The sequence below is a fragment of the Hyperolius riggenbachi genome, chromosome 6 (assembly GCF_040937935.1).
Source record: "Hyperolius riggenbachi isolate aHypRig1 chromosome 6, aHypRig1.pri, whole genome shotgun sequence".
Lineage (NCBI taxonomy): Eukaryota > Metazoa > Chordata > Amphibia > Anura > Hyperoliidae > Hyperolius > Hyperolius riggenbachi.
Genome location: NC_090651.1, coordinates 301,287,601 through 301,301,650, shown reverse-complemented (window position 1 = coordinate 301,301,650; position 14,050 = coordinate 301,287,601).

Here is a 14,050-nt window from a genome sequence, read left to right as displayed (position 1 = left end):
CGCATAAATTTTCTCATGCAAAGTACTTCTTCTTCTTGTTTGAAGGTTGAGGCACTTAGTCTATTATATATATAGAAGATTGTTACCTGTGCAAAAAAAAACTGACATTTTCCGCATTTAAAAGACATTTTTGCCCTTGAAACTTAAAAATCGATTTTCTCAAAAACTATAAGGTCTTTTTGAAAAAAAATGTTTTCCTCTTATTCCCACTGATCCCCTTAATATACCCTAGGAATTTGGTGTTTCTAAACTTTAAGCAGGCTTTGCTATTAACCGTTAAAATCGGCGGGTTTTTAAATGTATACATTTTTACTTTGAAACTTTAACATCGATTTTCTCATAAACTATAAGGTTTTTTTGAAAAAAATTTTTTTCCTCTTATTCCTCCTGATCTCCTTAATATATTCTCCAAATTTAAGGCTCTTAGCATTTAAGGGGGCTTTGCTATTAACCCTTAAAGTCAGCGGCTACCTAACATTGATCCATGCGTCAACTTTTCCGCTTGGGAGCATGGCCATACGCATTAATTTCGTAATACCCACTGTAATGCGAAAATTACGTGAAAATTACGCTTACGCGAAATCCTTCTTCATTACGGTTATGTACTTAGGGCCATAATCGTAATTACACTAATTACGCGGAATTTCGCGAAATCGTAATTACGTCATTACGCTCATCTCTAGCTACAATGCATGCATGAGCCATCAGCATGGGCTTGTTAACAGTCCCTGGATTATCCCAGAAGCTTCGCTCTATTGAGGGCACTTTTTTTTCTTTTTCTTTGCTACAGGTACACTTACAGAGAAAAAGATATGCTAAAAAGTTGCCTTCTTAAAACAAAGGTATTTTCAATTATTCGGCTTTATGTGAGTAGGAAGGATCTCCCATGATGCATCCCTCCTGCTCAGTAAGTATAGCCAAATGATTCCCTTGTTTCCCTGAAAAGCCCAACACACATCCAGAGAAGTTGGTGTTTAGAGTGCCTATTCATTTTACAAAGCTGTTTCGGGATTATTAGGCCTCCATCAGTGCAAGGCATATGACTCTGCGTGTAGGATTTGGAAAATTGAGGTTTTACAGAGAGTTTTATGAGCAAGGGTGGTCAATTAATTTGCATATTCTAAAAGTACCACTAGAGGTCACTGTTCATCCATTATGAATGCAGATTACAGACACCTAATAAATGCTAGCGGTTCAAAGGCATTCATTTCTCAGTCTGTTTTTGTTTCCTTTTAATGGGAACCTAAGTGAGAAGGATATGAAGGCTTAATTAATGAATAAATTAACAATACAAATGACCTGGTAGTCCTGCTGATTAATCTGCCTTTAATACTTTTAGCCATAGACCCTGAACAAGCATCCAGATCAGATGTTTCTGACAAAAATCTGACAAGATTAGCTGCATGCTTGTTTCAGGGGTGAGATTCAGATACTGTTGCAGCCAGGGCCGGCCCGCTCATGAGGCGGGGTGAAACTTTTGCCTTAGGCGGCAAATTTCTAGGGGCGGCATCCGCCCATCGGTGGGTGCGGGGAGCCGGCCGCCCAGCTGGAGGGGTAGCGGGCAGGACGGGGGTATTGGGCCTAGCGGCGGGGAGGGGGGTCGGACCCCCCCTCCCTCGCCTGGGTCCCCGTCCTCCGCTCCCCTCCAGCCTTAAATACATCAGAACTAGCGCAACTCGTAAGAGGCAGTGGGCGGGAAGGACTCACCTCTTCCTCGATGCAGTGTGCACTCCACTGACGTCCCTTCCTGCACGCCGCCCACTGTATTGTAAATGGACGGCGCTGCAGGAAGTGACGTCAGTGGAGCGCACGCTGGATCGAGCGAGGAAGAGGTGAGTCCTCCCCGCCCACTGCCTCTTACGAGTTGCGCTAGTTCTGATGTATTTAAGGCTGGAGGGGAGCGGAGGACGGGGACCCAGGCGAGGGAGGGGGGGGTCCGACCCCCCACCCCGCCGCTAGGCCCAATACCCCCGCCCTGCCCGCTACCCCTCCAGCTCGACGGCGGCGCCCCCCCCCCCCCCCCCCCAGCAGCAGCAATAATTTTTTTAAAATTTGCCTCAGGCGGCAAAAAGTCTAGGGCCGGCCCTGGTTGCAGCCACAGAGATAAGCAGGGCTTCCAGGTAACTGGTATCGGAGCAGTGCTTTTCAGCACTGCTAGATTTGGGCGCAGCCGGCGCCTCCATAGACTTCAATAGGAATCATTCCTATTGAAGTGCTCAGTGAGTAACGTCGGCTCCGTCAGAAGACAGAGCCGAAGTTGCTTAAAAACATAATAATTCGGCCTCCAGCAATCGCTGGAAGCCGAATTATTTCATTCCCCCACTATCCATGTCGGCCTGGAGGGGGAATAGTAATTAAATCGGCCCGGACTTGTGCAGAAGCAGGATCAGCTATATAACGCTGTATCCTGCGCCCAAGTCTACCGGCGCCGATTTCAAATGTACGCAACTGGTATTGATTAAAAGTAAATAAATATGGCAGCCTCCATATTCCTCTTGCTTTAGGTTCCCTCCTGCGCTTTTTTTTTACAGCACTTGGAATTACATACCTGAAACAAGGCGGGAAAACACTGTCGATTTATCTAGTGGATTGCTGTCCAGATCTTACTGTAGTGTGAATCTGGAGAGCAAGCTGCATATAATGCAGCACACAGCACGCAGCACAATCACTATATCCATGCATAGCCACAGCTCCTAATGAGCCCTAAGACGCAATGGATCAGCAGGACTGCCAGGCAATGCGTATTGTTAAAAATGAAATTAATATGTCCGCCTCCATTTCCCTCTCACTTCAGATTGCCTTTAGCAGTAAAAGAGGGGGCGGGGTCAAGATTGTTCACAGCTTAGTTCTGAGTATCCTATCATGTTACTTGTCACTTCAGGGTCCATTTAGGCCTCTTTCACAGTGCGACGTTAAAGTTGCACGTTAAAACAACATTTAACGCAGAATAACTCACTGCAATGAAAAATCAATGCCCCATTCACAGTGCACACGTTGTGTTGGTGACTAACGCTGCACGTTAAGTGAAAGTGCTGCATGCAGTGCGTTATACACGTTATTAGCTGCGTTAGACTGTTTGCACATGCTCAGTAATTACTTGGAAAGATACTTTTCATTGCCTGTATGCTCTACTGCAGGGGTGCCCACACTTTTTCGGCTTGCGAGCTACTTTAAAATTTGCCGAGTCCAGGAGATCTACCAACATTTAGGTAGCAGGTATACGTGTCTTCAGTATAGGTAGATAGGTATAGGGGCCTACAGTATAGGTAGCCAGGTATAGTATAGTTAGGTATAGGTGCTTTCAGTACAGATAGCTAGGTGTAGGGGCCTTCAGTATAGTTAGCCAGGTATAGTGTAGTTAGGTATGGGTGGCATCAGTATAGTTAGCTAGGTATAGTGTAGTTAGGTGTGGTACCTTTAGGATAGTTAGCCAGGTATAGTGTAGTTAGGTGTGGTGCCTTCAGGATAGTTAGCCAGGTATAGTGTAGTTAGGTATGGGTGGCTTCAGGATAGTTAGCCAGGTATAGTGTAGTTAGGTGTGGGTGGCTTCAGTATTGTTAGCCAGGTATAGTGTAGTTAGGTGTGGTGCCTTCAGGATAGTTAGCCAGGTATAGTGTAGTTAGATATGGGTGGCTTCAGTATAGTTAGCCAGGTATAGTCAGGGCCGGGCCGAGGCATAGGCTGGAGAGGCTCCAGCCTCAGGGCGCAGTGTAGGAGGGGGTGCACACTTAATTCAGCTGTCATTCCTAATTGTGTTTGAAGCAGAAAGAAATAAGAAGGAGATACATGGAGGTGAGTACAAGCCAGATAACTAGAGATTAAGGTGTTGGGGGCCCTGGGGTGCCTCTTAGTCTAATAGCAATCAGTGTGTGACAGCTGGGGTGGGAGGGATGGAGGGGCGCACTTTGGTGTCTCAGCCTTGGGTGCTAGAGGACCTTGTCCTGGCTCTGGGTATAGTGTAGTTAGGTGTGGGTGGCTTCAGGATAGTTAGCCAGGTGTAGTGTAGTTAGGTGTAGGTGCCTTCATTATAGTTAGCCAGGTATAGTGTAGTTAGGTGTAGATGCCTGCATTATAGTTAGCCAGGTGTAGTGTAGTTAGGTGTGGGTGGCTTCAGGATAGTTAGCCAGGTGTAGTGTAGTTAGGTGTAGGTACCACTCACCTCCCTCCAGTTTCAGCGGCGGTGTCTGGGGCTTCTCCTGGTCTCCCCTCCTTCAGCCTCGCTGTGAGTGCAGATGGGCACTCTATGAAGGCTCCGGAGTCTGGCGAGCGAAGGGGGCGGCGGGCAGCGTGCATTGACAGTATAGTTAGCCAGGTATAGTGTAGTTAGGTATGGGTGGCATCAGTATAGTTAGCTAGGTATAGTGTACTCGCCAGACTCCAGCGCCGCCCCCAGCTATGACGTCCTCCTCTCCCGCTGTACCGCCCCTCTCCTCTCCGATTGGCCAGCGGCTGGCAGCAGATTCTGACAGCTGCTGGCCGCAAAATTTTACATGACGCGGCCAATAGGCGGTTGCGATCTACCGGTAGATCGCGAACGACCTATTGGGCACCCCTGCTCTAGTGTATGCGACCGTAACAGGACATTAAGTTGCGTTGCAACTTTTTGGGGGCGTTGTGTTGTAATTTGCGTTGTGACTTTAACGTCGCATCAAAACGCAACGTCCTACTGTGAAAGAGGCCTAAAGGTGAACATACACACATAGATTGCCACCGATTGTGTCGTGAATCAGATCACAGGTGGATCTATATACTACACACAGCACATTGATTTTCAATAGATCTCTACTGCGATCCAACAATGTAGTTCACAACTGGATTTGTGTTTTGCAACACGAAAAAAAAAGGGTGGGAAAATACTTTGAATTGACAAATCACGCATAGCGTTGTGATTGCTAGCGATCGGAATTAGATTGCAGAACGCTACTAGTGGAAAGGGGCCCTTTGCTCACATTTTTTTTTTTATCCCCTGTCACCCGTATAAAGATCTTTACGCTAGTAAATTTCTTGTGCATTGTCCATGACCTCTGTGATGACAGTTTGATCAATGGAGCACCCAAACTGCTTTCAACTCCCAATCATTACTCAAAAATGTAGTGACAGGCCAGCATCAGGTTTCAGTCTGTGCTTACACAGTGTAGGTTTCCAAAGAGTCCCATACTGCTCTACGAAGGGCTGGAACTCTGAGTAGTATGGATACAGAGGCACCAAAAGGATAAAGGTGGCCATACACTGGCCCGATTCCCGGCCGTTTCGACAGCAGATTCGATCCTGGGATCGAATCTGCTGCCAATCGTTCGCGGTAAACGCCGCCGACGATCCGATTTCCTCCCGAAATCGGATCGGTCCGTCGATCGCGCCGTGCGGGAAATTACCCTCGATCGCCCGCGGGTAAAGTGCGCGTCGCTAGCGGCGGCCGATCCGATGAAAAATACATTACCTGATGCGGGCTCCCGGGCGTCTTCTCTGCATCTTCTCAGCGCTGCACCCGCTCCATCCCGGCGCTTCCTGGGTCACTGCAGTGACCCAGGAAGTTCAAATAGAGGGCGCTCTATTTGAACTTCCTGGTCACGGAGTGACACAGGAAGCGCCGAGATGGAGCAAGAACAGAGCGGTGCAGCGTGGAGAAGATGCCCGGGAGCCAGCGTCAGGTAATGTATGCGCGGGGGGAGGACAGGCGGCAGGAGCAGCTGAACAGATTGTGATCGGTTTCAGGCTGAAATCGATTCACAATCTGTTTGCAGTAAAGGCAGCCATACGATCCCTATCTGATCAGATTCGATCAGATAGGGATCTGTCAGCTGGTCGATCTGATGGCACATCGACCAGTGTATGGCTGCCTTAAAAGTATCTAAAAACATGAGGAGGTAGTGGTGGATTGCAGAATAAATATGCAGGTAAACTCACTGCCCATACACTTCTATGGACCTGTTCACAGTACTGCGTTGTAACTGATTGTGTTAAGGCTCGTACAAACAATCTGCCCAATTATCACCTAAACTTGGCCTTTTGAAAGACAATTGCTTGTGTGTACAGTTGGCAAAAATCAAGACAACCACGTATAGGAGGTGGTTTGCCAGATCCATCCAGCGGATCAACCTGCACAACGATCTTGCAGATTTGCACCGTGCGTACTAGTCATTTGAACAACTTTGTTGCATTTGAATGCGGACATATTGTGCAGCTGTACACAGCCTGAGGGCTGGTCCACACCGAGCGGGTTTTGTCGCGTTTTTACAGCCGCTTGCGGCTGTGGAAACGCATGGGTAATGTATTTCAATGGGGTGGTTCACACCAGAGCGGGAGGCGTTTTGCTGAAACGCATACTCCCGGGCTTAGGCATTTTTTGGATTTCGGAGGCGTTTCTGCCTCCAATGTAAAGTATAGGCAAACTGTAACAATATATGAAATCTACTACACCAAAAGCGCTACCCAAAACCGCAAAACGCTAGCTGACGCGCTTCATAAAAATAAGAAAAAGCGGTTCAAAAACCGCTAGCATTTTGCGGATCTGCTAGCGGTTTTTGGTGTGCACCAGGCCTGATAGTCATGTGAGTTGGTTGAGCATGTGGTGGACCTGAACTCTTACACAGGACAGAAGGAATACATAGAGAAATGCACCCTGTATGTGTTTAGAGAGCTTAGTCTAATTCCTTCTCATCTGTGACTAATCACAAGTTGTAATTTGATCTCTCCCCTGTGTTACCTGACTGCCACAGCAGACAAGGCAGATAAGCTCATATGAAAGCACTGGATATTAACCTTATGTCTGCTTCCATGAAAGCAGGAAGTAGACAGACTGCAGATTTATTGTAGGATTTGTATCCACTGTAACAAATAAATGTTTTTCTTAAAATGTTATTATGCTGTTGCTTATCTTTTAGAGCAGAGAGGAAGTTCTGAGTTCAGGTCCACTTTAACAAAAAACTCAAAAGAGACATGAGAAATGAGGGTACTTATCCGTTAGCCGGGCGCATCCGGCAGGTGGCGCTGTTGTTGTTAATTCCAATCCTAATTACTTCACGTAACAAAACTGTGAATGTAAACGCGGCAGGTGGCGCTAATTGCATTCCTTGTTAAGGTAACACTATGTATATTAAAGAAGAGAGTTAATTAAATGACAAATAGGCCGGCGGCAATGTAACAGATCAAGCCGCCGGCTTCGTGTCCGCTCTCCTCCCCCCTTGCCCTCTCTCCTATAGAACACTGGGGGGGGGGGGAGACATGCGTGTCCCCCCAGAGTCGTTCATAGCAGCAGGGAATCCTGCTTGTTTTATTGCGACGAACGACTCTGGGGGGACATGAGTCCTCTCCCCAGGGCTCTATATGTGAGAGGACAAGGGGGGAGGAGAGCGAGACACGAAGCCGGCGGCTTGATCTGTTACATTGCCGCCGGCGTATTTGTCATTTAATTAACTCTCTTCTTTAATATACATATTGTTACCTTAACAAGGAATGCAATTAGCGCCACCTGCGGTGTTTACATTCACAGTTTTGTTAGGTGAAGTAATTATGATTGGAATTAACAACAACAGCGCCACCTGCCGGATGCGCCCGGCTAACGGATAAGTACCGGTAACATTATTTAACTCCTTTTCTGAGCCAAGATAAACATAAAGGTGAAGTTTCCTTTATCATGTACAATCCTTATGCAGAAGACAGACCTGTAAATAGAGAGAATGGAGACATTAGCCAGCAGGGGTTAATGTCTGTTGGTGTTCAGCTGAATAGCTGGATTAGAGTTAATGAAGCATTACACAAGCCTGGGCGGGAAAGTTTTTGTTTCTTCTTTTCTTCCCCAGCCTTTGTGTGCAGTTATGGACCATTATCCTGTTATCATCACTCCCAATGTGGGACACTTCAGAGGATTATCCAGTAATCAGGCTGCCCTGTGTTGACACCTGCACTGGCCTCTGTTGTGTCTGCAAAGGTTGGCAGCAGGGAGGAATTTCCACCCTGCTAATAGCAAAAGCCAGTGATTGTATGCAGGTGCACACCTATATGGGTGAGTCAGGCAAAAAACGGCACTGGGAAAATGGGCTATAGCGGGTCGTGACACTCAGTAATTTGGGTGTGTTTGGTAAAAGACGGTGCCCAAATTACAATAAAAACAGCATAATTTAGCCACCAGGAATAGCGGACACCCAAATTGCATCTTACCCTTGTTTATGGTGGCCTGGAGGGAGAATAGTAATTAACACCGCTGGGACTTTTGCAGGAGCAGGGTGAGCCATTTTTCAGCTCTACCTTGCGCCCAAATATCCTGGCACCTTAATTACATGTACACGTATAGGGGTGCCTGATATCGCTGGCCTCTGTTGAGATTCACCTGGTTGTCTGGGCAGGTACTTCCCTATGTGTTTTTTGGGGTGCGGAATAACATTTCAGGCCTAACACCCATGGGACCGGTACAGCAAGTATTATTATTTTTTTTTTTTTTGAGAGAGATGTAAGATTTCACTCTACAGTATGTTCTCGGATGGAAGCTCCACCAAAGATTTCAATCATTCAAACACATCGCTTCTAAAGCTATGCAAACACACTAGATGGCGCTCAGCATTGGCAGGCATACACATAAATAGATGCCATAGTAATCTGGGTGCTGGGGATAGCCGCAAGTAGAATATAGGTAACTTATCGATATTCTACTATGAATCAGCCTATGCTCTAACCTAAACTCACACTCACTCGAGACCTCCCTTTACCGATGCCTAACCCTAGCTGCCCCCGAGCGATGCCTTCACAGTGGCCTTTGCGTTTCCTGTGACAGCAGGAACGCAACACATCATTCCAGAAGATACCAAATGAACCAGCACTGGAAGACTTTCACATAGGTCTGTTATTCACATGCACAGTGAACAAAATACAGCCAACATCCGTCAGTATGTGGATGTAATTATAGCTCTGTGATTTAAAGCTCATGCTGTGCCGTGCAATAAAATCATCACCGGATGGTAGGAGTGGAATCACATTGTGGCAAAGTTCCCGACGGACTGCTGCCATCTCGGACGGTACCACATCCTTTGACCAGTGGTAAGTGGCAGGAACGCAACAGATCATGACAGCAGCGCCACATCAAGGTAGCCAGGTCACTGGTGTACGCCATTGCTGAAAAATCAAGTCTAACGACTAGCGTTATTTCATCAACATCTCGCAGTGGGACTTCTCCTGATTGCGCATATATGTACCCTCGTCCAATACAGAGCCCACCTCAGCGAGTACATATTGACTGGGACCGCTCAGTTTGGCGCAGGGAAAGCCGAATAAACTATGAGGCAGTGTTAAATACTACTCCCCCTCCGAGTCGTTGCAACTCAGAGAAAGATAATTCAGGGTCTGGCAGTCGCCAGAGCCTCAAATTACCGCTAATAGCATTGCTGCTATGACGCCGCCCAGCTTTGGCACACGGCGCTCAGCAGTGCCACATGCCGAAATAACCTGTTTTGCTCCTAAACAGCCTGCTCCCTTCCCTATACACACCCACTCTTCACTTCAGATCCCTCCCCGACACATGCCCCTCCACTACAGACCCCTCCTCAGCAGTCTGCTTCCTTTATTATACACACCCACTCTTCACTACAGATACTCATGCCCCTCCACTACAGACTCCTCCTCTGCAGTCTGCTCCCTTCACTATGCACAACCAGTCTTCACTACAGATACGCATGCCCATCCACTACAGAGCCCTCCTCAGCAGTCTTCTCCCTTCACTATGCACACCCAGTCTTCACTACAGATGCACATGCCCCTCCACTACAGACCCCTCCTCAGCAGTCTGCTTCCTTCACTATACACACCCACTCTTCACTACAGATACACATGTCCCTCCACTACAGACCCCTCCTCAGCAGTCTGCTTCCTTCACTATACACACCCACTCTTCACTACAGATACACATGTCCCTCCACTACAGACCCCTCCTCAGCAGTCTGCTTCCTTCACTATACACACCCACTCTTCACTACAGATACACATGTCCCTCCACTACAGACCCCTCCTCAGCAGTCTGCTTCCTTCACTATGCACACCCAGTCTTCACTACAGATACGCATGCCCCTCCACTACAGAGCCCTCCTCAGCAGTTTGCTCCCTCTCCTACACACAAACCCTCCACTACAGACCCCTCCTCTGCAGTCTGCTCCCTTCACTATGCACAACCAGTCTTCACTACAGATACGCATGCCCCTCCACTACAGAGCCCTCCTCAGCAGTTTGCTCCCTCTCCTACACACAAACCCTCCACCACAGAGCCCATCTCAGTCTGATACAAAGCCCACTTCAGCAATCTGTCCACTCCTCTACAAAGATCTCTTCAACACTGTCCCCATGCCCTACACACTTTCTGCTATGGCACCCTCTTCACCACTCTATGGACTCCCCTACACAGAGCTGCTATGTGACAAACAACATCTCTAAAACGGCACTCCTTCCAAACACCCCAACCCTTCAACTAGCCCGGTGTTTGTGTATATGTTTACATAGAATTATGCACCTGCTCCCCATTACTGGATGCCTCTCATCTTATTGAATATATAGAGGGAAGGGAGCGTATGTACGAGATGTCCTCCTGCAGCCCAAAATGGAAACTTCAACAGTGGACAGCGGTATTCTCTTGCTGAAGGGGGAGACTGCAGATGTCAAATCTAATCAAAGATAGCTTTATTGGCATGACCAAGATTCATAGAGGTATTGCCAAAGCAAGGGGACAAGGAGGACATGGAAGGGGGTGGGGTAGGGGGACAATGGCTAAGCAGTCTGTGGCCATTTTTTAGGTTTACAGTTCTGTTATGCTCCTCTCAGTCTGTGGCATGTTGTGACATAGTGTGCAGCAATTGTCACTGTGGATTCCTCTTCTCCCAGTAAGATATATGTTTTTCTCTCTTCTAAATGTGAGAAAGTCTGGGAATAGTTCCATCAATTTCTTAAAGTGAACCGAGCATCATTTTTAACACCCAGGGCAGCTCTATAGCAAATTAAAAATGCATTCTAAAAATGTGGTTTATTATTAAAAAAAACGTTCAATTTACCTCATTTTTTTACATCTAAGGGTTAAAATAGCCACTTTGTCCGTCCGCAAAGGACCGGCGGAGATTGTGGAACACAGATAAGAAATCACCTCATTAGACTTAACTGACCACAAACAAACCCCCATTGTACTTCAAACAGAAAACATCAGTTACAGTTGACGAATTTCACACCTAGCCTGGACAATGCTAGTTGTAAAACAGCAGGGGTTGAGCTTCTGAACAATGGCAGCCCTTGCAGCTATTTGAAGCCAGGAGCTGCTTAGTTCACTTTAAAGGGACATCAGCTAGATATCAACCCAAATTCTCACAAAAAGCAATTAAAGCAATGAAAATCAAGCCATGCATACAAAGCTTACGTTCATTTAGGACTTTAGTCTGTATGAGCTGTTCCTTGTAGTAGTAGTCTATGTAAATAGTGAGGGGCTCTGCGTAGATTAATGCCAGAACCTGAAAATGGGTTGGTTGAGGCAACCAAAATGGGAAGCCTGTGGAGAAACCTGCGGAGAAGTCCATTCTATAAATCTGGGTTCTTTAGAAAGTGGTCAGTCATTTTCCAAACAAAACAAAAAACTTGAATAAATCACAGGGGAGGACCCCTAATTAGGGAATATATATTACAATAGGTGGCCCAGGGTGTATTTAGCTCAGATGAGGAATGGATTATAAAAGATATTTATTGGACACAAAATGACGATGCATTACATGGGCCTTACCCGCTTCTTCAGGTCAATATAAGTGTCTGTTAGGAGAAACACCATAGACTCGGAGAGCCTCTAATACAGGATCTACAAGTCTATGATGTTCCTCCCAACAGACACTGTAAGGCAAAAGCTTTGTACACAAGCTAGATGATTCTTGGCTGAGGTAGACTGTCGCCCTCCATGGTGAATAACACGTATGCAACCCCCTTGCACGGGTAGATCAGACTGGCAGATACACTCGGCCAAACGCATTGTTCTCCTACTCACCCCGCTTTCTCCATAGTGCACTGCGCCGTCGCCATTCTCTCCTTTCCAAAGTTACTGCCTACATGTCAGTGTTGTATTTGTACAAAACTCTGGCCCCAAACTGTTGCCCAAGGGAACGAGCCCCAATCCCTGTGAGCAATAGTCTACCTTCACACACTAGTTGGAACTCAAGTCGAGAATCTAAGTATCTTGCAAAGTTGTTTAAAGCTCAGGCATGCTGGATCTTAAAATGATGGAGATACAGTGGCTTGCAAAAGTATTCGGCCCCCTTGAAGTTTTCCACATTTTGTCACACTACTGCCACAAACATGAATCAATTTCATTGGAATTCCACGTGAAAGACCAATACAAAGTGGTGTACATGTGAGAAGTGGAACAAGAATCATACATGATTCCAAACATTTTTTGGTCAGGTATAAAGTTATTGAGAAATTTAAAGCAGGCTTAGGCCTCGTTCACATCAGGGCCGTTTCTGTGCGCTTTTTACAGCGCACTGCCCTGTGCGATCAGCAAGGTATTTATTTTCCCATGTAACTAAATGTAGCTGGTTCACATCTATGCGCTGCGCTGAGCAGCGTTACAGAAACGTAGGGTTGCATGCATTTCTGTGCGCTGAGCTGTAAAGCGCACAGCAATGCAAGTGAATGGGTCCGCTTTTTTAGCGCATAGAAGCGCGTACAAGCGCATAAGAGCGCATGCATTTTTTACCCCTAATTGGAGAAAAAATACATTTACATACAAAAACAAAGTTTTATTGACAACTGCTGCTGCTACAGTAAGCAAAACGTGCTTTAAAGAAGCGCAGCGCAACGCACAGAAACGCGGACTAAAGCGCGCACAAGCGCATGCGTTTTATACCATGCGCTTTAACACGTTTTTCAGCGCAGTAGATGTGAACGAGGCCTTAGGCTACAAAAAGATTTCCAAAGCTTTGAACATCCCACGAAGCACTGTTCAAGCGATCATTCAGAAATGGAAGGAGTATGGCACAACTGTAAACCAACCAAGACAAGGCCATCCACCTAAACTCACAGGCCGAACAAGAAGAGTGCTGATCAGAAATGCAGTCAAGAGGCCCATGGTGACTCTGGTTGAGCTGCAGAGATCTACAGCTCAGGTGGGGGAATCTGTCCATAGGACAACCATTAGTCGTGCACTGCACAAAGTTGGCCTTTATGGAACAGTGGCAAGAAGAAAGCCATTGTGAACAGAAAAGCATAGGAAATCCCATTTGCAGTTTGCCACAAGCCATGTGGGGGACACAGCAAACATGTGGAAGAAGGTGCTCTGGTCCAATGAGACCAAAATGGAACTTTTTGGCCAAAATGCAAAACGCTATGTGTGACGGTAAACTAACACTGCACATCACTCAGAACACACCACCCCCACTGTCAGATATGGTGGTGGCAACATCATGCTCTGGGGGTGCTTCTCTTCAGCAGGGACAGGGAAGCTGGTCAGAGTTGATGGGAAGATGTATGGAGCCAAATGCAGGGCAATCTTGGAAGCAAACCTCTTGGAGTCTGCAAAAGACTTGAGACTGGGGCGGAGGTTCACCTTCCAGCAGGACAACGACCCTAAACATAAAGCCAGGGCAACAATGGAATGGTTTAAAACAAAACCTATCTATTTGTTAGAATGGCCCAGTCAAAGTCCAGATCTAAATCCAATCGAGAATCTGTGGCAAAATCTGAAAACTGCTGTTCACAAACGCTGTCCATCTAATATGACTGAGCTGGAGCTGTTTTGCAAAGAAGAATGGGCAAGGATTTTAGTCTCTAGATGTACAAAGCTAGTAGAGACATACCTTAAAAGACTGGCAGCTGTAATTGCAGCAAAAGGTGGTTCTACAAAGTATTGACTCAGGGGCTGAATAATTACGCACACCCCACTTTGCACTTATTGATTTGTAAAAATTTTTTGAAATCATGTATGATTTTCGCTCCACTTCTCACGTGTACACTACTTTGTATTGGTCTTTCACATGGAATTCCAATAAAATTGATTCATGTTTGTGGCAGTAATGTGACAAAATGTGGAAAACTTCAAGGGGGCCGA